Here is a 23,975-nt window from a genome sequence, read left to right on the forward strand (position 1 = left end):
GGCTATTGTGAACCCAACCCTTCCCTGACCTTCAGGCCCCTGATAAGAGCTGGCATAAGCATCGGGCAGCTGGGCAGTTGCCTGGGTCTAAGCACACCAGCCAGGCCAACCGACGTCAAGGCCTCCCTCCCCACTTGCTTTGACTCTTCCACCCACCCTTTCACTCAGTTGCAGCCTTATCTCTCCCATAGACTCGTGGAAACACTAGTTTACCCCTCACAAAGCTACTATTTCCAGCACCCTTAAAGCCACTGCAAGAAGTGAAGCTACAGGGAACCAGACAGAGGGCCTTCTTAGTAGTGGCACCCACCCTGTACAATACCCTCCCTTCTGATGTCAAGGAAATAAACAACTATCGGACTTTTAGAAGACATCTGAAGGCAGCCCTGTTTAGGGAAATTTTTAAAGTTTGATATTTTATCGCTTTTTTATTATTAATATTCTGTTGGGAGTCACCCGGAGTAGGTGGGGAAACTTAGCCAGATGGGCGGGGTATAAATAAATTATTATTAAATGTACATTGAATGTGCCTTCTGGTGGTTCCCTCATTGCGAGAAGTGAAGTTACAGGGAACCAGGCAGAGGGCCTTCTCCATAATTGTGCCCGCCCTATGGAGCACCCTCCCATTGAATGTCAAAGAGATAAAGAATTATATGATGTCAGGGACTCACTGGGTGAGAAGAGTAAAAGTAAGTAAAAGTAAAGGACCCCTGGGTGGTTAAGTGCAGTCAAAGGTGACTATGGGGTTGTGGCACTCATCTCGCTTTTCAGGCCGAGGGAGCCGGAGTTTGTCCATGGACAGCTTTCCAGGTCATGTGGCCAGCATGACTAAACTGCTTCTGGTGCAACAGAACACCGTGACGGAAGCCAGACTGCACAGATACCCTGTTTACCTTCCTGCCGCAGCGGTACCTATTTATCTACTTGCACTGGTGTGCTTTCAAACTGCTAGGTTGGCAGGAGCTGGGACAGAGCAACGGGAGCTCCCCCCGTCATGCAGCTTCGAACCACTGACTTTCTGATCAGCAAGCCCAAGAAGCTCAGTGGTTTAGACCACTGTTGTTGGGGTTTTTTTTTGAGGAAGAGTAGTGGGGGCCGACTGCCCAAAAGCCCCCTAGAGACTACATGGAAGAAGAAGAGTTAGACACAGGATCATAGTGGTGGGACACTAAGGAGCAGTCTGGGAAAGGGGCGAGCTGGGATGTGCTAGAAGCAGGGGGTTTGAACAGTCAAGGAGCATCAAACAGAAGGAGGGCCTTCTAGGACAGGGTTACAAGCTGAGAGTCACAGTGTGAGCGCAATCAGAGAGGAATCAGAGGTTTTCCTTGCTACCCAGCAGCAGAACAGTCCCATTCCTGCTGGCTCTCCTCCCCCTCTGACACCCCACTTGAGGAGAGTCTTGCTGAGCACCCTCTCGATGCAGGCTTCATCTTCTTCAGAGGGATCCAGAGTGAGAGACTGGAGGGGAAGGGCGGGGCCAGTGATCAGTTTCAGCAGCGTCTCCAGCTGAATTCAGACAAGCCAGAGGAACTCTGCTGTGTTGTTACTTTCTGTGAATAAAAGCTACTTGCATTTCTTGCCTCACATTCTTTCCTGCCCTGTGTATAACCTTACCTTCCAAGTCCCGGACTGCAGAATCCGGGACCGGCAGCTGTGTGACACCGGAAGTTGCGTCGACGCAACTTCCGGTGTCGCTCTGCCCATCTATGGGCACCAAAAATGGCCGCCGCCGACACCGGAAGTCGCGTCTATGCACTTCCGGACATGCGTAGATGTGACTTTTGAAGCTGATGGCGGCCATTTTTGGTGCCCATAGAAGGGCAAATCGGAAAGGAAAAACATGGCCGCCGGCAGGAGAAAATAACGGAGAAAAACGGGAGAAGAAGTGATATGGGGGACCACCGGGAAAAGGTAAGTAAAAACGGGGGTTTTCCGGGGAAAACAGGGTACTTGGCAGCTATGTGTATGACTTGGGGTCATTCTGACAGCTCCTTGACTGTGTTGGGAAGCTTTTAATGTTTGATTATTTCTTACAGTCTGTTGGCAACCCAGTCAGATGGGCAGGGTACCAAAAACAAATTACTACTGCTACTACTGCTACTGCTATTACTACTACTACTACTACTACTAAAAGTATGCCACGGCTCTACTCCATCCCTAAATGTCTGCCTTTGGAGCCCCCTCCTCTGGTTCACTATTGCAGTGAAACTGGTTTCAATGTGGAGCTAACTGAGCCAAGAATCTATGCTACAGCTATTGCACTAGTAAAGGTGAAAAGAAGACATCTAGAGCTGCGAGGGATCACATAGTTTCCCCAAATGCTCTTGAAATCAAACACAGGCGGTGTTTGCAGATTGGCCAGTAGCAGGAGAGAAGGCTTATCGGAGGATCTTAAATAGCACAAATTTCCATCCTCCCTTTCAGCTTAAGATGTGGCAGAGGAAGCAAAAATAAATGAGATGGGTGAGAGATGTGTTAAATATAGGCAGTTTGAAAGAAGTCCGCTGGGTTATTTGAAGGTGAGTCGCATGTATGTCCAAGTATTCCTCTGTCACCCTTGAGCTTCAGAGATGGAGGAAGAGAGAGAATATATGTGTACCAAGAAATGAACAACTTCAAATTACAGTGCATATCTTTCAGAAAGCAAATTAGATGCACAAAAGGAACCGAGCTATTCAGAGTCAGTCATGCTTCCTTCAAAGCCTCGGACAAAGGCTTATTTATCATCCCTCACTCTGCTCCTGGACCTCTATGAATTTGCTTTCTAGGATGGCAGCACAAGGGGAAACAATGGATGCACATCCTTTCAGGCAGGCTAATGTTATAACCCCGGCTTTTCACTCGGAGCCTTGGAGCCAAGCATTGAAAAATAAAACTGAGAAATATGGTAATAATAATAATAATATAAAAATAATAATATAAAAACATATAGAAGCAATACAGTCATTCTTATGCACGAGTGATAAAACTTGGCATAAGAGGCTTTTGCTCATCAGGTTACATTTCCTCTGCTTTTCTTTTTCTTTTTTACTGGTGCTGTGCTGAAGATATTTCAGAGAGAGTTATAATCCCCAAGGTGAATAAGTAATATGTGCCCAAGAGGCCAAGGAATAACAAGCCCCACTTCTCGTAAAAACCACACCACCTCTTTTATGATTCAGGTGGCAAATAGTGCATAAAATAACTATAAAACCCTTATTCTGATTATGCTGAACAAAGATTGTCGTCTCTGGGGAGCACCACTGATCAAAATATTAAATATTGTGGAGAGAAGCCTCACTCGGAGATTTTGGTGTGCTTCTTCAAACTGAGATGATGAAGAAGAGTTTGGACTTGATATCCCGCTTTATCACTACCCTAAGGAGTCTCAAAGTGGCTAACAATCTCCTTTCCTTTCCTCCCCCACAACAAACATTCTGTGAGGTGAGTGAGGCTGAGAGACTTCAGAGAAGTGTGACTAGCCCAAGGTCACCCAGCAGCTGCATGTGGAGGAGCGGAGACGCGAACCCGGTTCACCAGATCACGAGTCCACCACTCTTAACCACTACACTACACTGGGCAATAATGGGCAATGATTTAGACTGTGGGAACCCGTGACCCTGCAGGTTCAGTTGAACCTCAGCTCCACACAGCACCAGCATTCATGACCAATGTTCACAGATGATGAAAATTGTAGTTCAACAACATCTGGAGGGTGACATCTCTGTGGTAAATCTTAGAAGCCCATGAAGTCCAGGGCATTCTGGGTAGGAATCTCCGCATCAGTTCTCATGAGCATTGTGACCCTGAAAACATGCCACCATGGTCTCGCCCCCCTCTTTTTCCCTTCCCTGAGATTTCGTCAGAGCAACTATTATATGATCAAGAATAGGAGAGTCCTCTCTTACAGAGTGATTGTAGAAATAAAATAATGAGAAGAAAAATGACATATATGCCAATTTTTGAAGGAATACCAAATTTGGAAACTGAATTTGTCTGAGCAGTCTCTAACCGTTCCCAGTTATAAAGAAACATCTTGTCAAAATGTTATGAAATCCCAATCCTTCCAAACAGAATGTCCTTGAAGCATGACATTTAATGGAATGAAGGGGAAAGATTGGAATGTGAAAGAAACACATGATCGGGGACTCCACTCCATTCTCCTCCCCAGTTTTCCATTGCCATCCCAGACACTCAAGACTCTGGGTCCACCAAGCCTTCTTTCTAAAGGGAGGAGTGGGAGCAAATGGACCCCATCTTAGTGGTAGGAATGGCATTCTGGCAACTGCAGACAAGGCAGACATCCCATCAGGGCCATAGTGCAATTCATGGACGCGGGGGGCGCTGTGGTCTAAACCACTGAGCCTCTTGGGTTGGCCATCCCCGTGATGGGGTGAGCTCCTGTTGCTCTGTCCCAGCTCCTGCCAACCTAGCAGTTCAAAAGCACGCCAGTGCAAGTAGATAAATAGGTACCACTGCAGAGGGAAGGTAAATGGCATTTCCATGCACTCTGGTTTCCATCACGGTGTTCCATTGCGCCAGAAGTGGTATAGTCATGCTGGCCATGTAATACGGAAAGCTGTCTGTGGACAAACGCTGGCTCCCTCACGCAGAAAGCAAGATGAGTGCTGCAACCCCAGAGTCATCTTTGACTGGACTTAGCCGTCCAGGGGTCCTTTACCTTTACCTTTTACATTAGCACAATTCACCCATCTCGTGCAATTTGAGGGCCCCATTGTGCTGAGGGGGAAGTTATCATCAATGCAAAGGAGCAGCGAACAAACCCTTTGGGATCTCCTAGAGAAATAGCTATTCTGTTTTATAAAAACAAAATGATGCTATTTAGTGTAAATTTGCACTCAGAGTGCTGCAAAATCATTGTCCTATACTGTAGTACCTACCTAAATGCAGGTATTTGTGTTCATTTACAAATAGGTTGCTGTACGATATCTATATCAGCCTGACACAAGTATTAATAGCTTCCTAACAACGGTGAGGAGTTGCTCTCCAGAACATTCCAGGGAATATTTCAAATGCCACAGTTGGTCTTTTAAGAGAAAGCTGCATGTAAGAAGATTATTTACAGCTACTGCACTGAAGAATTCAAAGATTTCCAATGGGTTTACGCAATGATTTATTGATATATTTTGATCAAGGAACTGTCTTATGACACACATGAATAATCTCTGCAAAGCATTCCTTCCAGGCCTTGCTCACAGCACGGCAGCACGATACAGTTCTAGGTACACTTTACGTCAGAAACTGACCTAATGCCACTTCACCAGGGGAGGTAGAAACAAACGAATTGATGTGGCAACACAAATGCTTCGAGGAAGGAGTTTGAGATGCATCATCCATAATCCTTTAGCTTCTCAAAATTCCTCAGATGTTTCCCTTGAGCAAAGCCCTTCAAAACCACCTCAGTTCCATGCTACGGAAGAAATGGGGCAGTGCATATTCAGCAGTCTGCAAGGTAGAATGGAATAATAATAATAATAATAATAATAATAATAATAATAATAATAATAAATTTATTTATAACCCACCCATCTGGCTGGGTTTCCCCTGCCACTCTGGGCGGCTTACAACAAAGATTAAAAATACATTAAAATGTCACACATTAAAAAACTTCCCTAAACAGGGCTGCCTTCAGATGTCTTCTAAACGTCAGGTAGTTGTTTATCTCTTTGACATCTGATGGGAGGGCGTTCCACAGGGTGGGTGCCACTACCAAGAAGGTCCTCTGCCTAGGTCCCTGTAGCTTTGCTTCTTGCAGTGAGGGCCCTCAGAGCTAGACCTCAGTGTCCGGGCAGAACAAGGGGGGTAGAGACGCTCCTTCAGCTATACCGGCCCGAGGCCGTTTAGGGCTTTAAAGGCCAGCACAGACACTTTGAATTGTGCTGGGAAACGTAGTGGGAGCCAATGTAGGTCTTTCAGGTCTGGTGTTATATGGTCTCGGCAGTCGCTCCAGTCACCAGTCTAGCTGCCGCATTCTGGATTAGTTGTAGTTTCTGGGTCACATTCAAAGGTAGCCCCACGTAGAGCGCATTGCAGTAGTCCAAGAATATCCATAGCTTCTGCTTGCTAGGTGGTAGCAATATGATGTGCGAGCCATTGGTCAGCTGCTTAATATAAATATTAATCCGCAACTCAAAAACAAGAGCTTGCTTTCATACTAATCAATTATGCTGGGCATAGCGGCTCCCTGTATTGCAATTGGTTTTTCCCTCTCTGGGGCAGAAGTGCACTGCAAGCAACTTGTACATCTGTCTAGTATTTAAATTGCCATTATGATTCGCCGCATAATCATTTAACCGTAAGACTGGAAGAGACCCATCTTGTCCAAGGTATGATCTATAGCACCCAGAAGGTTGATGAGAGATATTAATCACACCCTTTTTTAATCCAGCTAGCTACCGTTAATTAAGCACAACTTTAAATTAGTAGTAGAATCCAGTGTGAATTCAGACTGCTTTATTCTCTATTCTATATTGATTGAAAATATATTGTATTGTAATTTTATTTATATATATATTTGGGGGGCGGATCTATGAGAATGCAGTGTTGCTGCAAATCTATGAAAACTGCAAGAGAGTGCCTCACTTAAAGGGAATTAGCAGAATATGCTCATAGAATCATTTTACACCAATCTCTGGCCCGACTGCAAAGGCTGCCATTTCTTTTCCAGGCCTAATTCAAACTTCTGATTTTGACCTATGAAAATGGCTAATGACCGCAGTACCTCAAGGAGCACCTCTCCCCAGATGAACTGACCTGGACCCTGTGACCATCATCTGAGGCCCTTCTCTGTGTGCCTCCTCCTTGGGCATCCTGGGGAATGGCAACATGAGAATGGGTCTTTTCTGCAGTGGCTCCCCATTTGCAGGCCCTCCAAGCGTCCCTATTTTCCAGGGACAGTCCCTGATTTAGAGAAGCCATCCCTGTTTCTGATTTGATCCTGGAATGTCCCGCTTTTCCTTGGGATGTCCCTATTTTCCTTGGAGAAATGTTGGAGGATATGGAGCTATTTGATTCCCAAATTGTCGGAAGGCAATCCTGTATAGGGAAGGTTTTCTTTTAATGTATAATGTTTTTATTATGCTTTTATGTATGGCAACCCAATAAGATGTGTGAGGTATAAATAGTAAAATTATCATTATGGAATGGGACTAGGAGGGGCTAGGACCGCACATGAGCCTTGGGGAGCATCTGGGGGAGAGGTCAAAGGCTTGGTGACCCTGCCCCAGCCTCTCTCAGAGGGTGCTTACCTATCCTGGCTTCCCCAGTACGCTAGGGGAGTCAGATCTGTCCCAGGCGGGGCACAGATGGCTGGGGAACCAATGCTTAAGCAACCACTCACATTAGTTGTATTTAAATAAAGTTGTGGCCAAATTAATGCCAAAAACCTTAAACTTAATTCTGTGTGAAGTGTGAGTTATTGGTGGGAAGTCTTGGTACCTCAGCACGCAACTCCTCTCAGTCTCTTATTTTCCAGACTAAACATACCCTACTCTCTCAACCATTCCTCATAAGGCCTGGTTTCCAGACCCTTTATCATCTTGGTTGCTCTCCTCCAGCTTATCAATATCTTTAAAATGTGGCACCCAGACCTGGACACAGTACTCCAGGTGTGGCCTGACCAAGGCAGAATAATACTATCACTTTCCTCAAATTTAAGCGGTAACTCACAATGATAAATTAGAAGCTGCAGCTTCCCTTCCTACCTTATCATGTTCGTTGTGTCAGGAAGCCACTGAACAAGCCTGTTTATCTTTCACACTGAAAAGGTCTCCAGGTATTTTAACTAGGAGTGTATTGCAATTGCAGGCTCACTCCTCAACTAGCTCCATAGTAAGATGACTGAGGAAGTCAGGTCCCTCAAGGGTCAGTATTGGAACTGGTGCTTATTACTTGTTCATGAAGTTGGTGAACATGAGCAGTGAAGTGATCAGAGTTTAGCCCTTGTTGTTTAGTTGTCTTAGTCGTGTTCGACTCTCCGTGACCCCATGAACCAGAGCATGCCTTGGAAACTCTCACTTTCTTCTCAAAGCTTCTCCTTTTTTTATGTCCATGGAGTTTTCTTGGCAAAATACTGGAGTGGTTTGCCAGTTCCTTCTCCAGGTGGATCACATTTAGTCTAAACTCTCGGCTATGACCTGTCCGTCTTGGGTGGCCCTGCACGGCAAAGCTTATAGCCCCTTCGCCACGACAAGGCAGTGATCAATGAAGGGGGAGTTTAGACCTTAAAACTGCATCTCAGCAGGACTCTCCAGCATGCCAATGACCTTGAAGAGCTAGGTCTCCATGCTCTGGGATATCAGCTGCCTGGGGTCCTGGTCATCTCTCAGGCACCACAACCCTTATCTGCCCCAAGACCACAGGAGAAGAGATGATGAAGCAAATAGGAGTCATAAATAAAATTATGCATGGTAATCGATTTTGATGAGACACTGGAAAGAATGCTGCTCCAGAGTCCCTGGCTTTATCAAGTACTGTAACTTTTTAGGTCTAGATATACTAAGCCTGCTGTTTTATGCACACTGGATAATAAGCATTGTTGAACAGAGAGGTGTTTGTTTCTAAACAAGAATATGATGCATATGGGAAACACTCCAGAACCTTTAGTAAGTGACTTTGCAAGGCAAACAGTTCCTATAGCAACCAAACTCTTTTTAATACACCCCCCAAAAGTCTGGATCGAATCATGTAAACTTGCAAATCCTACCTTATTTACTGCCTCCCTAGGCAATTTTCTTATTTGCTCCTGTGATGGCTTGTCACACCTTGCCTCTCCCTGAAGGCTTCATTTCTCTCAAATGTGGTCTGGCTGCAAATAACGGGAAATAATATGTGATATTTCAGTTTTGGATCCAAGAAGGAATAAAGACACAGAGGCATGGGCGAGGATGACATTTACAAGCTACCCAAAGAGAGCGCATTAGAAGTCATATAATCCATATTAACTGTGGCATCCAGGCCCACCAACTGGAATAAAAAAACGTGCAGATTTAGTCCTCGTTTTATAGACTCTTTTAGAAAAGAAAGCCACTGGATTTTATGTACCTATAAGAAGAGTTTTAGGACAGTTAATAAATAGTGCTCTCATCTAGTTCTAAGTGCTCTGTCCCTAGAGGAGTCTGTTCACATCCTATTCCTTCTGAGGATATATTAAATCCCATGGAAGCTTCTGTATGTGAACGTCAAGCATTTTCATAAGCACATCTTAAGAGAAGCTAAAGAACTTTAAATTATTGTTTGAAAAATGTGTCCTGCATGGAGGGTCTTGATTCACCAAGGAGTTCATTTTTAACAATTTCACGGCAAATGATGTGCTTTCCTGCTGCTAATGTTCTCTCAATATATTGTTTTTGCATGCACACCTCCTCAGTTCTCTGGGTGAGACGCCGTTCCAAGAGTAGCCTCTACAGAGCTCTTTCCTTGGAGACAAAGGGAACTGTCAACTTATGGGATTATTATACCTGCTATTTACAAAGGCATATGTTCAGCATGGGAGAAGATGTACCGTATTTTTCCGTCTATAAGACGCCTCCATGTCTAAGATGCCCACTATTTTGGGGAACTCAGATTTAAGAAAGGGGGGGGGAATATATCCGTGTATAAGATGCCCCCCCTAATTTTTGACATTATTTTTTTAGGGGGGAAACCTAGTCTTATAAACAGAAAAATACGGTATACACAGGCAAACGGTGCTAGTTTATAAATAGTGTCAGTTCCCCCAGAAACTAACAACTTGCAGTTGGATTCCCCTCAAAAGACTTGCTTTCAACCAGGTGCATAACTCACTCTCCACAGAAATTAAGGGTATGAACCGTTAGCCAGGGAGTCTGTTGTTTAAACCTCAGCTTGGTCACAAATCCCATAGGTGGGGGGTCATGGAATTAACACGAATAGCCCAAATAGGGCGTTCCCCTGTAATTGATTATAATGATGCTCTAGCCAAACTTTAACTGCTTTTTCTTACCACCTGAATATATATAGGGGTTATCCTAGATCAGGGCTCTCCACAGCCTTTTTGTGCCCAGGGGGAGATTTACACATCCAGGGGACTGGTGTGAGTTAATTGATTAATAGAAGGAAGCATGGACAATTTTACCTGTGTATGCAATAGAATCTGTATACACAGAAACTGCCTGGATACAATCTCAGTCACGGTCATCAGCAGCTAAGATAATGCCCTCCAACATTTCTCCAATGAAAATAGGGACATCCATTCCATAATGATAATTTTACTATTTATACCCCACACATCTTACTGGATTGTCCCAGCCCCTCTCCGCAGCTTCCAAACAACGATAAATTATTACAAACATAATAAAACATTCAACGTTTTTTTTAAAAAACCTTCCCTGTACAGGATTGCTTTCAGACGGCTCGGGGGGGGGGGTCGGATAACTCCATACCCTCCAACATTTCTCCAATGAAAATAGGGACATCCTAAGGAAAAGTGGGACAATCCTGGATCAAATCAGAAACCGGGATGGTTTCTCTAAGTCAGGGACGTCCCTGGAAAATAGGGACACTTGGAGGGTCTGTGTATCTCCACTATATTTTAGATAGCAAATAGAAAATCAAGGCTGCAGGGCCAAATCAGACCCATAATGAATATCGCTTCCCAACCCAGAAGCAAGAGAAATTATATATAAAGGGTGGGGAGGAGGGCAGGGCAGTCTTGAGCAGGTCGGGCGCCCTGGCGCTGAGGCATGGAGATCGCTCTGGCGCCCCTGCCCTTGCAGTGTGCAGCATGGCTTCCGCGCGGCTTTGCCATGCAGCGCCCCACCTGTCAGCCCGGCGCCCTGGCGCCCCAAGCCACCGGGACTATACCTAGAGCTGGCCCTGGAGGAGGTTAATAGAAATGGGGTGTGTTAGCAGTCTAAAACAGAGAGTGAATGGTAATGTCATGGCCTATCATCCTCCTTGCCTTCTTCTCAAAGTGGTTTCCCTGTAATGTTGTTGTTTAGTCGTTTAGTCGTGTTCGACTCTTCGTAACCCCATGGACCAGAGCACGCCAGGCACTCCTGTCTTGCACTGCCTCCCGCAGTTTGGTCAAACTCATGTTCGTAGCCTCGAGAACACTGTCCAACCATCTTGTCCTCTGACGTCCCCTTCTCCTAGTGCCCTCAATCTTTCCCAACATCAGGGTCTTTTCCAAGGATTCTTCTCTTCTCATGAGGTGGCCAAAGTATTGGAGCCTCAGCTTAACGATCTGTCCTTCCAGGGAGGAATACTGTAATACTGTAATACTGGTTATTGAATAGGGCTTAATACTGTAATACTGTAATACTGGTTATTGAATAGGGCTTAAAGGGAACTATTTCTGCAATATATAATAATCTCACTAAATATGATGAGTGGAAAAGCACTCTGGAGAGAGAGCTATTCTCACACAAATCAAAGTGGCCATCTTCAATGGTGTGTGTGTGTGTGTGTGTGTGTGTGTGCGTGTTAGCATCAAAAACCTTCCTGATAGCACTGAACTGTTGGCCATTATTCCTTTATATGAACCCACCGCTGAACTTTGCAAAATGACAAGCTCTGGGCTTCTTTTCTTAACCCACAGTCCTCTCTACAATGTGTACAGACAGCAAATGTCAGCAAATACCAGCAAGGATCTGGGAGGTAGCGTAGGCTACATCAAACTATCTCTCTCTATATATATAATTGAAAGTCATAACAAAAAAAATCAGCATCAGCTCATGTAATGAACTTTAAAAACCTAATAATTCAGAACCCTGTTATTGTCAAAGCTGTTTTTTTTAAAAAATAATATCACAGAGCCTGAGGGGAAGAGCAGGCATGGCAAAGTAAATCCATATAATGCTACATCCAAAACTGAAAACAGCTCTTCCTAACTCTCAGGCAAATTATGAATGCCCTGCTGACTTCAAAGTCTAAATATAACTGGGAAGGGTTATGCTAGTCATCAAGACCTTCACCTGAAAGCTAGGTGTTCAACCAGCATGTCACAAGTCCCCAGTTCACTGTTCACTCTGATCCTTAAATCATTCTTGAATTTGCTGTTGTCTATCCTGCTTTTCTGTATTTAGCCATTGTCACTTGACCTACAAAAACAAAGACCTACTAGCTCTCCAGATTATTAGTAACATGCCAAACATTTAGTTAATCCCTAGGACAGGGGTGGGATACTTCATTCAAGGGTTATATTTCTTCATAGGTAATCTTCTGGGGGCCGCATCCCAGGGGCGAAAGTGACTAGAGAAAAACATGTGACACTTTCCTTTTTTGTAGCAGGCTAACTTCCAGCCCCATAATAATAATAATAATAGTAATAATAGTAATAATAGTAATAATAATAATAATAATAATAATAATAATAATAATAATAATAATAATTTATTATTTATACCCCGCCCATCTGGCTGGGTTCCCCCAGCCACTCTGGGCGGCTTCCAACAAAACATTAAAATACAGAAATCCATCAAACATTAAAAGCTTCCCTAAACAAGGCTGCCTTGACATGCCTTCTAAAGGTCTGGTAATTGTTGTTCTCTTTGACCTCTGGTGGGCCAAGATCAGCCCATGGGGCAGAGGTTCCCCACCCCAACATAGAATATTGGACGATCCAATTCAGGCTTACATAGTTTCTGACCCACCAAGCTGAGCACAGTGTACTAGATTTGTAGGAGATTTCCTGTCTTGCTGTCCGCCTAGAACTACAATACAAGGAGATTCCCATGCACTTTAAAGCTCATGAAATGTCCTTGGCAAACACAACGTGCTTCTTTAAAAATGTTATAACCCTTCAGCTACTAAATAAGAAGCCAGTCAGGGTTCCACAAAGCTTGAAAGATTTTATGGGCTCGTGTTGAGTCTCCAAGACAAAGATGCTCTATAGCTACATTCACCTCTCCATGATATACCCACACACCCATTAAAAAAATAGAAAATTATGGTTGTGATGGCTTCTCTTGCTCTCAGGTCTAACTAGACTGGGCTTGAGGCAGTCAGCTGAATACTGTACAGCCATACCTCATGTTACATTTGCTTCATGTTATGTTTTTTCAGGTTGCGTTCCGTGGCGACCTAGAAGTACCGGAAACGGTTACTTCCGGGTTTCACCACTTGCGCATGCGCAGTTGCACTAAATCGTGCTTTGTGCGTGTGCACAAGCACCAGATCGCGCCACACTCCTGTGCAGATACGGTGCTTCAGGTTGCGGGCTTTTCAGGTTGCGAACGGGCCTCCGGAACGGATCCCGTTTGCAACCAGAGGTACCACTGTCCCCTCCAGGAAGCATGTCTTTAAGGCTTGGACCAATGACAGATGTCTCATTTACCCTAAACATGGTCCAGCCATAGATGTAGTTGTGAATATTTCAATGTGTGAATATTTTATTGTTCGTATAACTTGAATCGCAGTCAAATATTAAAAGAACCCTAACAGCTGGATACATTTTTTTTAAGCTACTGTTGAATATTTTGTTCCATGGCTTTTGTAAATTCATCAGAATGCAACAGCAACATTCCAGGCTTATCCTCTTTCTCCTAAAGTCAGCACACAACTCCCCATGATTTGGCTGGGTGCATTCCTTGTGGGATAAACAACTTGAGCATGAGCTGCTGCCTGCTTCTGTTTTCTGATGAACCACTGATTACGCTTTCTTGCAGATGTGCACCCAGCAAAACAAATGCATAAAGGAAATTAAAGTCATTCCCCCCAAATACTGCTAACCTAAGGCTCAGTAGCAATGTTTGGTACTTTAGGGTACCTAAATTGTGTGCTAGTGTCACGAAAAAGTGAATCTATCAGAGGAGAAAGGCGGTGTTGTGTAGAAAACATTTTTTTTAAATAATGCATTGGTACATAAAGAGAATCACACTAGCAATTTATTTTAGAACGCAGAGAAAATCAGCCCCAGATGGTCAAACAGCATATTTAAAATAGAGTCAACCTAGGTGAAAATCAATGGGCACATTCCAGAGGATGTTAAACATACCGTAATTTCCATCAACATCAATTGAACTTTATCCCATTGATTAAGACAGCACTAAAGTGCATGCCTCTGGATTGTGACTAGCAGGGAGCCTTCTGCAAACCAAAGTACAGCTCACTTTGGGTGTCTGTCTGTCTAGCACCCATTGCTGAGGCAGCAGCTAAACCAGCCCTGCAAATCTGTGACCCTTCTGAGGTTCCGGTTTCCGCCGGCAGGAATGGCGGACCTGTTTTCCATCCCTCTGACCTTCGTAAGGAATTTGGCGGTTGCTAGGGGAGTAAATGGCAACCCCCTACCCTCTCCGGGGGTTACGGAGAGGGGCCGCTGGCCCGCGATGCCCCCAGACCCACTCCGACTGTTTATGGAGTGGGGGGAGCTTGGGCTGAAAAGCACTTACGAGGGCCAGGACTCCCGGACGCTAATCTGCATGGCGGGGATTTCCATGGTTAAAGAAGATAATTAGGCTTAAAACTATGGACATACTTCAGAAGGAGGGGAAGAAGCGCTGTTTACTGCTGAGAAATTTATGCTGCTGAGGGAGAGGAGTCAAAGGCTGTATATCATCTGGAAGAAGGATTGATGGGGACGGAGCGATAAGGGAATTGAGTTTTTTTCTTCTTCTTCATATGAGTTACTTCGTACCTTCCCAGACGCAATGTCCTGGCTTGTTTGGAGTGAAAGAGAAGCAAAAGACTGTGTGAGTTGAACTTTATAAACTGTTGTTACTGAGCATATTTTTTAAAGATGTGGAGTTGCCGAGGAGAAAAGCCCCCCCCCTAGTCGGACGGAAGGAGTCCTGGACGCGTTCGGAGGATTTATGAGCTGTGACGCACTTTGAATTGGAGCAGCGACCTGAAGCTAAGTTCAGCTATAGGGCAAGGAGATCCATTAATTTACCAAGAGTTTATGGTTTGATGTTTGGGTCTTCTGCCTGGAAAAGCTGTAAATTTTATAAAGATCGTTAATCTTCATGGCTATGAGAGAAAACGAAAGTGATTTGAGCTTTTTAAGATGGCGCTGCTTCGACGCAACAGGGAGCTCCAGACTAAGAAGATTTATGGGGAGGCTGGACTGATTAACCCACACAGGAGAAAGAACATTTGTGAAACCTTGTTTGATATTTATCTCAGCAGCTGGGAAACAATCGGTTGAAAGTGGAAAACATCTATGTGACTGTAAGGGGAAGATCTGGATTATTATGAACTTGGAGGACGATTTGAACTTTAGAAAAAAGACGGCAGTGGACGGTTGCGAGGAATCCCCAATTTCTTGAAGCATGGGAACCCAAATAAAAAATTCTTTAGACGATTTGGCATAACATTCGGTTTGATTGATATATATATGTGTATAATTTGAAATAATGAATGTGATATAATTGGTTTTAATTGGAAAATTAATAAAAATATATTTTTTTTAAAAAAAAGCAAATCTGTGACCCTTCAAACCAGGAACAATACATCAACCACGTTCACAAAACTTCAAGACTTTGAATAAGCTGGTTTTTGCATGTCCAGGCTGCGACAGCCCCAGCCCCCAGGGATCATAGGAAAGGAATAGGCTCTGACATGTTATGGAATTAAATTAGGCCACAATTTTATTAAACTTCCGAATGGAGGAAGACCTTGGCTTAGGCCTTGGGCGTATATCCCTCCCAGCCTCCCAGCCGGGGGAACTGGGGAACATCAAGGTAAATGGGATATGGAGGTGCACTGCAAGACGTAAGTGTAGCCCATATCCCCGCACACGGGGTAGTTCATTGACAGCCTTTCAGTGTATGGCCAGTGACACCCATATATATAACGCCTTTAAGAGGGGGACCCTGGAATCGCTGCCACGAGGAGGGGGTGAGTAATCACTTCATGCCCCCCCATTATAGGGAAGAAAAGACTAAAGGATTCCACCCAAGGCCATAAACTGCCAAAGTTGTGATGAATTGCTACGGAGAAGACAAAACCTGCCAATGCAGGAAAAAATTATTCCCGGTCCTTCAACAGCAACCAGTCAAAGAAAACAGGAAGAGAAGGTTAACCTGCAAACAAGAAAACATTGAACTAAGGGAGGGGAGGGTGGGTGAATCTCCAGAGCCGACCGCCTGGCTACTGTTGGCTCCACCCCCTATATATAAATGGGACTGGCCCCACCTCCCAGCAATGAAACTTGACTACTGAGGCTGGGCGTGGACCTCCTAAAATTAACACCGAGAGGCAAGCCAGCCCCTGTTTGCCAGGAAGCTCCCTGGGAACTGTAGCACCATGCGCTATCCCGCAAAGGGCACCCACAATGTAAAGTGTGAGTGCTCATTCTTAAGACTGCAAAAATGGGGGGAAGAGGTATGTGTGCAGAAACTGAGGGGGCATAATACACACAATAACTACACACAATACACACAACACATAATACACTACAGAGATCATCAGGGGGTTTGGGCTGGGTGTTCATCAGTATGCGGACGATACCCAGCTCTACCTCTCTTTTAAATCAGAACCAGTGAAGGCAGTGAAGGTCCTGTGTGAGTGCCTGGAGACGGTTGGAGGATGGATGCGGGTAACAGACATAGCTGCCAAGTCCGGATCGTAAAGATCCGGGATCGACAGCGCGCGCACGACCGGAAGTTGCGTGACGCAACTTCCGGTGGCGCTTCGCCCTTCTATGGGCACCAGAAAATGGCGGCGCCAGCGCCGGAAGTCGCTTCCGCGCATGACCGGAAACACGTAAAAGCGACTTCCGGCGCCGGCGCCGCCATTTTCTGATGCCCATAGAAGGGCGAAGCGCCACCGGAAGTCGCGTCACGCAACTTCCGGTCATGCGCGGAAGCGACTTCCGGCGCCGGCGCCGCCATTTTCTGGTGCCCATAGAAGGGCAAAGCGGCACCAGAAAAATGGCCGCCAGGAAGAATCGAATGTAAGGGACAATGCCGGGATTCTCTGCCAAACGGGAGACCGCCGGAAACGGTGAGAAAAAAAGGGGTTTTCCCGGCGGATACGGGATACTTGGCAGCTATGGTAACAGATTGAGGTTGAATCCTGACAAGACAGAAGTACTGTTTGTGGGGGACAGGAGGCGGGCAGGTGTGGAGGATTCCCTGGTTCTGAATGGGGTAACTGTGCCCCTGAAAGACCAGGTGCGCAGCCTGGGAGTCATTTTGGACTCACAACTGTCCATGGAGGCACAGGTCAATTCTGTGTCCAGGGCAGCTGTCTATCAGCTCCATCTGGTACGCAGGCTGAGACCCTACCTGCCTGCAGACTGTCTCACCAGAGTGGTGCATGCTCTAGTTATCTCCCGCTTCGACTACTGCAATGCACTCTACGTGGGGCTACCTTTGAAGGTGACTCAGAAACTACAACTAATCCAGAATGTGGCAGCTAGAGTGGTGACTGGGAGTGGCCGCTGAGACCACATAACACCGGTCTTGAAAGATCTATATTAGCTCCCAGTACATTTCCGAGCACAATTCAAAGTGTTGGTGCTGACCTTTAAAGCCCTAAATGGCCTCGGTCCAGTATACCTGAAGGAGCGTCTCCACCTCCATCATTCTGCCCGGACACTGAGGTCCAGCACCGAGGGCCTTCTGGCAGTTCCCTCGTTGCGAGAAGCCAAGTTGCAGGGAACTAGGCAGAGGGCCTTCTCGGTGGTGGCGCCTGCCCTGTGGAACGTCCTCCCAACAGATGTCAAAGAGGAAAACAACTACCAGACTTTTAGAAGACATCTGAAGGCAGCCCTGTTCAGGGAGGCTTTTAATGTTTAATAGATTATTGTGTTGTATTTTTCTGTTGGAAGCCACCCAGAGTGGCTGGGGAAACACAGCCAGGTGGGCGGGGTATAAATAATAAATTATTATAAAATTATTATAATAAACACAATAACATTCATCAAGTACGTGATATAGTTTCAAATACCATCAGGAAGTTTAAGCATAATACTGACATAATATAAAATACTGTCCGATATCCTACCCTCATAGCATGGAAGGGAATAAATGAAGAGCAGCTGAATTACCCTCTTCTGTGTATCCTGCCAGGATATGTCAGAATAAGGAGTGGTGAATCATTCGTAGATGTAACCCACTACAGCACTTCATGTGAGCTTATAAATTACAATAGTACTAAACAGTGCTCTGGGAAATCCTGGGATTCTTTGGAAGCTTATTGAGGCTCATGAGAAAATCCAGTGTTGGCTAAACATTCCTAAAATGTAGCTTACATAGCACTACTGATCTTTCCCTGCAATGTCTAGACACTAGGGGAGTGCTCCGACCAAAATACAGTGGTACCTCTTAATTCGTTCTGTAGGTCCGTTCTTAACCAGGAACTGTTCTTAACCTGAGGTACCACTTTAGCTAATGGGGCCTCCCTCTGCTGCCACCGCGCGATTTCTGTTCTCATCCTGAGGTAAAGTTCTGTAACCTGAAGTGTTTGTAACCCGAGGTACCACTGTACTTTTGTTTCCAATATGATTATGCACTCAATAAATGCTTGCCCTAAAAAAAATCCTTGGCTGCACAACATAATGAAATGCTTTGCATGCACCCACGATATTGTCATGAATTCCACTCAATATTGATCCAGAGCAGAATTCCAACATATAGTTAGCAGAGTAAAAACTTTAACACGTTGCAGGATTCCCCCCAAAATAGACCAGAGGCAGTTGTATTTCAGGGACCCAGGTGGCGCTGTGGTTAAACCACTGAGCCTAGGGCTTGCTGATCAGAAGGTCGGCGGTTCGAATCCCTGTGACGGGGTGAGCTCCCGTTGCTTGGTCCCAGCTCCTGCCAACCTAGCAGTTCGAAAGCACGTCAAAATGCAAGTAGATAAATAGGAACCGCTACAGCGGGAAGGTAAACGGCGTTTCCATGTGCTGCTCTGGTTTGCCAGAAGTGGCTTTGTCATGCTGGCCACGTGACCTGGAAGCTATACGCCGGCTCCCTTGGCCAATAATGTGAGATGAGTGCGCAACCCCAGAGTCAGTCACGACTGGACCTAATGGTCAGGGGTCCCTTTACCTTTACCTAGTTGTATTTCATCCAGCAGAGTTTTACTGCTACTGGAGGCAAATGAGCATAATGGTCACAAATCCAATACATCCAGGTGGCCAACATGTGGCCTTCCAGCTTTTGTTGATCTCCAGCTCCCCTCATCCCTGACCCAGGGCCTATGCTGTCTGGGGTTGATGGGAGCAGGTCTCCATCCCTATTCTACACATTACAAAGGAGACATGAGGTTTCCTTCCCTCACCAAGATGCCAGAACAAACATGCCATGTCTCAGCCCAATCTGGGAAGTGTGATTTAGGTGGCCGCCTGATTCATTGCCTTTTTAAAAGTGTACCTGTCTTCTCCCAAATGTGTCAGAAAGCTTTAACAGGTGGTTCTTAAATTCTTTCCTTCCACAGCATGAAATGATTCTGGTTGTCTCTTTACCAAGGATCCAATAGTTATCCTTTAAAATAAGCTATTTATTTTTATTTTGCTTGGATTTTGATGTCCTTATGCTTGCATTTTAGGAAAGAACTAATTTTTTCCCCAAACACACAGAAATGTCACAATTGCCCACATCTCCCTACGTTCCCTGCATGTACCTGCAGCAAAACATGAATGCTACATGAAATGCAATGTGTAAATTGCCTTTAAATGTTTTGCAGACATTAAAGTGCGGGGGCAGGTGTGTATGTTGTGTTTTATACATTCCCGTGTGATAAAATAAGCCTGCAATTAAGGTAATGATGCCACTGCCAAAAGCTGTGCTACTTGTTGGCTCCCAGGAACATGGATGAGCTTCCTTGCATGTTTACATAATTCACAACTTAAAGAGCTCCCAAGAGACAACATCACTTGCCTGTAGTGTAAAATGCACAAAGAAGCCCAAAGATGTATGCATCCATTTTTATGCACTGTCACAAGTGACCTAAGAATAAAGCAGCAGCGATCACACAATGCCCTTACTATTTTCAAGGGGGGTGCATCAGTTCTGTGCGCAACCCAAACTGTGAGGTGAACACAGGAGATTTGGGCAAGGTTTCCCTATGCCTGAGTCAGTTTTGCAGCATTAAGAATGTGTCTCAAGCCAGATCAAGGACTCCCTAGAGCAGGCTTCCCCAAACTCAGCCCTCCAGGTGTTTTGGGACTACAACTCCCATCATCCCTAGCTAACAGGACCAGTGGTCAGGGATGATGGGAATTGTAGCCCCAAAACACCCGGAGGGCTGAGTTTGGTGATGCCTGCCCTAGAGTAGCAAGCCCCTTAGACAGGCTTCACCCCCACTCCTCCAAAGGTTTGACCATGCCTGAAAATTGCATCCAATTCTGGCAGAAAATAAAGCAGTCCTGGGGTTTCCTTGTCTTTTTAAAAGCAAATTTCAAAGTTGCCCTGTACAAAAACAACAACAACCCCTCTTGGATAATTTGCCAGGCTTGTGTACTTTGAAGGGGTTCCTGTGCCTGCAAATTTCATTCAAATATGTGAAAAAGCAAAAAAAAAAAAGATTTCAATTTCCCATTATAGTAAGGGAGGGGGTGAACAGTGCTTTATTTCTGAGAGATCTAATAGATCCCAAATGACAAGATGAATTCTAAAGACACAGAGTAGATCTGACGCAGATGAGTCTGTTTCACAAAGCTACCAATGCAAGTTCAGTCTTAAAGCTTTTGCATAGCCCTAATATTTTCAGTTAGGCAAGATCAAATCAAATCAAATTTGTTTGCAAAGGGTCTGCTGGTTTCTCTTTAAGGTTTCCAGACTCAAAAGAGAGCAGGGCAATTAAAGGCACAGAAGTCCTGTCCTCTATTGAGTCTGGCAACCCTAAAGGCAAAGGACAAAATAGTATCCCAGGACAGAGATTGCCTAGCCTCTGTCAATATTTTGTGGGGTGGTCTCTGTACAGCAAGTGCTCCCAGGCGATGGTATGAGCACATTGATAAGGTTCGGAACTGCTCTGCATTTTATAGCATTTCTACATGGGTATACAGTGGAACCTCGGTTTATGAACACCTCGGTTTATGAATTTTCGGTTTATGAACACCGTGGACCCATCTGGAACGGATTAATTCATTTTCCATTACTTTCAATGGGAAAGTTCGCTTCAGTTTATGAACGCTTCAGCTTATGAACAGACTTCCGGAACCAATTACACCCATGCTTCAGTTTATGAACGCTTCAGTTTAAGTACTCCGCGGACCCGTCTGGAACGGATTAATCCACTTTCCATTACTTTCAATGGGAAAGTTCGCTTGTTTATGAACGCTTCAGTTTAAGTACTCTGTGGACCGTCTGGAACGGATTAATCCACTTTCCATTACTTTCAATGGAAAAGTTTGCTTCAGTTTATGAACGCTTCAGTTTATGAACAGACTTCCGGAACCAATTGTGTTCATAAACCGAGGTACCACTGTACAGCTTACCTCTACCAGAGGGCCTCTGACTGCTGAGCAGGCTTTATGGCCCTGTATCACTTGTGCTGTTGACAGTCGCATTTAGTGCTATTGTATTAACTTGGTTTCCTTGTTAGAGCTTTATTGTACTGGAAGCTACCTCAGGATTCAGAGATGTGAGATATAAGCAGACAAAATAAATGGTAGCATGGTCGACAGGTTATATGTAGTCTACTTACCTGAAACATGCCAAATTTTAAAGGGGGGACCGAAATGTGAAGGCACTGAATTAAGCCTCTTCAAGAGCTTCAGTATTATCTCTTGTTGACTGAACTGAGACCCAACGTTGTATGTGTGTGGTTTTCTAGCACATGATACGTGTTAATTGGCCTACCAATGCCAGGATGCCTGTGTTATCAACACCTTTTGTAAATTACCACTGTGAAGTGCTTGCCACCGTCTGTCTTTTTCTGCATTTCATTTTCCTACGGCTTCACTGTTTATGCTGTTTTTCCTGCTGCAAGAAACTAACAAGGCTAGCACTCGATGAACTACTATACTGCATGCCTGTGAAGTAGTGGAAAGAGTAGTGGAAAGAGTTTCGCTACTCCCCTTCTTCCACAGACATGTAGATCTGTGACAGAATTCTCAGTACTGACTCATTGTGACAATGGAGTGTGCCTCCAGGGGTGAAGTCAAACTGCTGGAGAATCGCAGCGCCTGCTGTGGCTGCAGAGACTGGTAACTCATAACTACTGCCTCACATGTTGTTTTTGCTGTTAGAAGCACCGATGTGACCTCCCTGAGGCACAACCCAGGGCAGTATGTATGGAAGAGCTGTTTGACAGTGGGATTTGCTGCCAGGGAGAGTGGTGGAGGAGTCTCCTTCTTTGGAGGTCTTTAAGCAGAGGCTTCACAGCCATCTGTCAGGAATGCTTTCATGGTGTTTCCTGCTTGGCAGGGAGTTGGACTGGATGGCCCTTGTGGTCTCTTCCAACTCTATGATTCTATGAAGTCCTGGGCTGTCCAGACGACAAGACATCCCTGCTTGGCCCAGCTGATGTAGTTCAAGGGAACCCAAGACAAACCCCTGTGTTGCAATAAGAACTAATCACAGCAATACAGACACAACACGTAGGCTAATACCGTGTTTCCCCCTTTTTAAGGCGTAGTCATAAAATAAGCCATAGCAGCATTTCTAAGCATTTGAGAAATATAAACCGTACCCCGAAAATAAGCCATAGTGATAGGCGCTGTGCGGAAGAGAGCACTGAGCTCCCCGAGTCAGCAGCAGCAACGCCGGCCGCAGCAGTGTTTGCTGAGTCCTTTCTTGCTTTTGGGACTTGGTTACTGTGCTGGCTTGGGATGGTGTGTGTGCAATTGCTGTTGCTGCTTCGTGTTTTTCAGCTGGATTCTCTGGGTTCTAAGCACTTTCCCCCGTTTGTTTGCGAAGCAGCACTCGGCTGCAGCCCCTGCCTCTCCCGGCGGCTGCATGAATGCGAGGCTGGTCGATCCCCAGGAGGCTGCAGTTGATCGCTATCTCCTTTTCCATTTCTTTTGTCTTTGAGCACCCGGCCCCGCCCCCTCTCCCCTTCGTGGAATGAAGAACGGAGTTTTAGCAGCATTTCCTCATTATAAAAAAAGGTCAGGAACTTTTACTTTAACCTCAAAAATGGGATATTTCCTCTCTAAAAACAACTCTGACCTGAACACCAATAAAACGGGGGTAGATCACCTCCAGTTTATAAATCCGCAAGTAGATTGCAGTCTCCTGGAAGTTGGGCTCTATACTTTGGTTGATTGCAAGCCTTTGCATCTTTAAAAAACAAAAACCATGCGCTTCTCAGTCTTAATTTTCCTTTAATTCATCCCCCTATACCCTCCTCCAACCATTGCCTCCTTCCATTCCTTACCCCCCTCCCTCTCTCCCCACTTCCCTCACTCCTGTGCGATCTCATTTAGTCATATACTTGCTTTTTCTGTTGTGTTGTCTATTTTATATTTAATATTATTACCCTTTATGATGTTATTTTTTCCCTTGCGATAATTATTTATTTTTTATCTTTAACTAACTTTCCTTTCCATATTTTTCCATATATAACTCAACACTTTCCCATTCCTTCTTAACTCTTTGGATAGAGTGCCCCCCCCATTATTGTTGTTAATTTTACAATTCCTGGATTTTTTATGGAACCGAACAGCTCGGGTGCTTCAGAATGTGCCTTCTGTTGCTACAGGGCTATGGGGCTTCACTATTTGACCCCCCCCAGGTTGGGATTTTAAAAGTAGTTCTGTGGGTCCCAGGGCGCAGAATCACCCCCGATCCTTTCCTTTGTCTAAACAGACCTCTTCCCCCCTGACTTTGGAAGGCTGTGCTTCAAGGGTGATACCAGGGGTTTTTTAAGACCTGCGCCTCTTAAGGATTGTTACTGTCCATAACTTCCATTGCTTTCTACAGGGTTGGGGGTTTAAAGCACTGCCACCCCCACCCCACCCTGCAGGCGCTCAGAACTGGCAGCGCCAACAACGCGCCCAGCAGCGCGCAGAAGAGAGCACTGAGCGTCCTGAGCCAGTGGGTCCCAGTTGTACCAGCACTTTTTTTAAAAAAAGACACCCCCTGAAAATAAGCCACTGTGTGTTTTTTTGAGGGAAAAAAGTT

The sequence above is a fragment of the Zootoca vivipara genome, chromosome 8 (genome assembly GCF_965207765.1).
Source record: "Zootoca vivipara chromosome 8, rZooViv2.hap1.1, whole genome shotgun sequence".
NCBI lineage: Eukaryota > Metazoa > Chordata > Lepidosauria > Squamata > Lacertidae > Zootoca > Zootoca vivipara.